Genomic DNA, 4,273 nt, shown 5'->3' with positions numbered 1-4,273 from the left:
TGCAGCGAGGTCGCAGCACTAAACGTTCGGCCGTTAGAGGCCGTGCTCGTCACATTCACCACGGTCACGTCATCGCGCTCTGTTCCATCCTGTTCGTTAGAAACATGGATAAACCCTAACCAATCGTTGCAGGTAAAGGGCTTTCAGTATAACTGTGCCGCTCGACGCGACTGCAAGAATCATGCGGCCTGAGTGGCCGTCTACATACGAGATGGGGTCAACGCTTCGTCCATAGACCTCTTTGCTGACTCTAAAGACGTTGGTGGGATGTGTGCGGTGCAGTTTGAGAGTGGACTCATAGACGTGGCCGCCTGCTTTGCCTCCACTGCAGCAGTTTCGCGAGTTATGACATACCTGACCTACGCCTTAACAGTCCACATGCCATCGCCGATACTGCTGCCTGGGGGACTTTAACATCGACGCAAAGGCCAGCGCAACCTCACAACCGGTCTACAAGAAGCGCTGACGTTGCAACTCGTAACCAGAAAACGGGCCGTAACAATGTCGAGAAAAAGCTGCATTGACTTGGTTGACCTTTTGTTTCCATTCTACAGAACTTAGTCAACAGAGAGCACAGACATTCAGTAGACTTTCTATTAGCCTTGTGCTTACCTGACATATTGATTTTATGTTGACATATGGAATTTTAGGTCTTGTTGACAATTATTCACAGGAAGGTAACAGGTCTCTCTGTAGACTCTCCATATACTTTACACAAATTTCGTGTGACCTTCATGTGTAAGTCTTGTTATATGTGATCTCAATTTCTCTGTTGACTTTGTTGTGGCTCAGCTATCAATGAGTCGGCGTCACCCACGAAACTACCGTCGTTCTTTTTTAAAAGGCTTGGCGACCGTTACGTGATGCACTCGGTATATTCTTCTTAATCGAGGAAGATACATGATTTATTGCAGTCCGATTAACCCCATCCCCGTATGATGTGAAGACTTTTTGTGGACTTTCTGTGGCTTGATCGAAGTTGAATTTCTCCGTTCTATTGTTCACTCAATCGCAACACGCACAAAATACACGAAATGTAGTACTGCAAAACTATATATGTATCTATTTTGTTCCGAAAATGCATACCTTGAAAGTGGTATCCAGGGTCGACACAATCAAACAAAACATCCCGAGCACACAGTAGCGAAGTATTCCACACGTACACATGCTTTATGCCACACAGTGTTGCGTCGCACATAGACAGTCAATGACGGGTTGCGGTCTGAGTTCTTCTGGTGACCCACGATAACGGTGGACTTCAAAATTCACTGAATTTCGGCGAAGCGCTGGAGAGAAATGTGTCTGAATAGGACGTTCAATCGCAAATTAGTAATGTTCATACACAAGTGAGTAAAACCGAGTAGAATGGTCATAGCAACAACAAATTTGGTTCACAATCAACACCGGCCAAGAACTGATACCTGTACACTTACCTGACGGGACGCAAAACTGCTGCCGCCGCTCGGAACATACAAAACCCTACAGCACAAAAGTCATGGTATGAATACAAGTGAAGCTTGATCACACACTTCTATCACACAGCCTAACCCTTACGACGCAAAATGATATCCTCCTTTGTTCTTTCATGCCCTGCAAAAACGAGAATGAAATTAGCAGAACCAACATCGGCCACGAACTGGTACTTGTACACTTACCTGACGGGACGCAAGACCGCAGCCGCTGCTCGAAACGAACAGCAAAAACCTACAGCACAACAGTCATCGTATGAATATAAGTGAAGCTTGATAACACATGGCACTTCTGTCACACAGCTTACCTCTTAGACGCAAAATCATATCCTCCTTTGTTCTGTAATTGACGAGCGAACGCTGAAAGTCTGAGACATTTGAAACATGTCGCAGCCGTCCAAACGATATTCCGATGATGGTAATGGCGATGACTCCTTCGTGATGAGGCGAGGGCGAGGCACGGAGGCGCAGAATCAAAATGTGCAGCAAACTTGTCACATGCGCATGACCCTCATGTGGTCGTATACGTTGGAAATATATTGTGTACTGAACTGAAGTATAAATAATACGAGGAACCGTCTTTTCAAAGCCATCGAAAATGTATTTAGTGTTTTAATATGTAGTTAAAAGGTGGCAAAGTTGCGTTCAAGCTGCTACATTTAATCATAAGGTCAGATCCAAATACCGCTTTGTTTAGAGAGCCGATAGCACGGACCTCTCCACCTCCCAGGAGTGGTGTACACCCCACATGATATTTTACAACACACCCCCTACGGAATGCTCGGTACCCCTTTGAGGTCGACCTCTGTGGACATTACTGTCCGATAATGCAGTAATTAATAATACGGAATTCATCTATGTAGAAAAAAAACGGTTGAAATAAGTACTTGCTACATAGACGCATAGAAAGTCCACAAACTGTCAACAGCGACATCTATGTACCTTGAAGGTACATAGGTCCTTGAAGGTCCACAGAAGGTACACATAAGGCAGTTCAAGAGATTGTAAAAATGATGTCAATAGCAATTCCTGTTGACTTGATCAACAAGAAGTCAAAGTCAACACACTGTCAAGACAGGAAGCAAGAAGTCCACAAGAAGTCTGCAGAAAGGAAAAATCAATTTTCATAAGGGCCAGACCTTGTCAGGAGTCCACAGGAGATCACATCACCAGTCAACTCCGCAGGTTACAAGGCAGTACTCGTCACTCTAAAGTAGTTTCTCCATACATCAGCAATAAAAGTGTCAACATTCACCCACAACAGCTGTCTCTGTATATTCGCGTTACACAACAGTAACCGTCCTGTGAACTATTTTCTCCTCAATGGCAACTGTGTCGTAAACTGTACAGTACGGGGCTGGTTCAGTAAGAAAGCTTAAATAATTTAGTGACGAACAATGAAAATGTATGTTCTAGGAAACTATACATCATTTTTCTACGTAGTCCTCCTGACTGTCAATGCAGGTGCTCCACCGTTTACGAAGCGCCTGCATTCCAGCAGAATTTTTGGGTCGGGTACATGCGTAGCCATTCATGCACAGCTTGGTGGACGTCGTCGTCGGACCTAAGACTTTCGGCCGTCGAGATCGTCCTCGAGACCCCCGAATATCTGGTAGTCAAACGACGCGAGTTCATGCGAATACGGCGGATGTGGAAGGCTCTCAAGTCGAAGCTATCGGATCGTTGAAGTGGTCATACATGACGTATGAGCCCAGTCGTCGTTATGTTGGAGCGGTACACTCTTTGCGCGCAGTTCACGACGGCAGTCCTGATGGCTGCCTTCAAATATGCTGCCAGGAGATCACAGTATGTTTCGTTGTTCACTGTTTGTCTTCTAGGCACTCAATGTTCAACCATTGTACCCTGATGATCCCCCCACAAAGGGACTTCGATAGCTTCCGCCGCTACAGCAGTGCATGGGCTACCAGGTAACGGGGAGCCCAAAAGATTTGTGTTGCCTCCTGCGAACTTACGCGTGCATTCACGACCATACTGTGCCTTCATACGACCGTGGGTGTCAACCGGTTCGCACCTCACAATTCATAAGGAAATGAATGACTGACCGACAGCGGTTGGAATTTTCTGTCACCATGAGAGTTCAATCACAATGCCCTACAGTTCTTTAACTCATAGTCCCTTGACGCTTCAGATACACTGCCATTCAGGAGGACGGTGCACGATGGAGGAACTGCCTCTGTTCGAAATATTGGCGGCTCCCAAGCTGAGGATTTCGCCTCAATCGGGCTTATCCTTTTCCTCTGTATTTCTACCCCCTCTGGGGTCGCTCTTCGTACGCGACGTCGTAAGCCAATCGCCGTTAGCGAATCTGGAGTGCCCGTCGTCCAGTGCTGTCAACTCCGATTGTAGGCGACGATGGGCTTCAGAGCAACGTTCACAGACAACGAGGACGTGCTCCACATTCTCAGCTACTCTATAGAGAGAGCAGTTGGGGGAGGTCGTTTTCCTGAACGTGTGTAGAAGCCAGCCGCAGTATATACAGGGTGTTTCACGAAAATCCCGCGGCTGAATAATTCGTGAACAGGTGGCGCCATCGAAGAAATTTCTTTTTGGCAAAGGTCCTTGGGACATCGGTCATGAACTGAGTAGTGTTGCGGCTCATTTGCATACGCTCACTAATTAAATAAACATGCTAACTTTTAGTTTTTACTTCGCACGCTTACGGAACCTCTGTTTTACGCATCGGGACACAGTTCATGGCCGATGGCGCCACCTGTTCACGAATTATCCAGCCGGGGGATTTTCGTGAAACACCCTGTATAGGGGACATTCAGTCGAAAGCGATC

This window comes from Ornithodoros turicata, chromosome 2 (assembly GCF_037126465.1).
Source record: "Ornithodoros turicata isolate Travis chromosome 2, ASM3712646v1, whole genome shotgun sequence".
Classification (NCBI taxonomy): Eukaryota; Metazoa; Arthropoda; class Arachnida; order Ixodida; family Argasidae; genus Ornithodoros; species Ornithodoros turicata.
Note: the sequence above shows the minus strand (reverse complement) of the source record.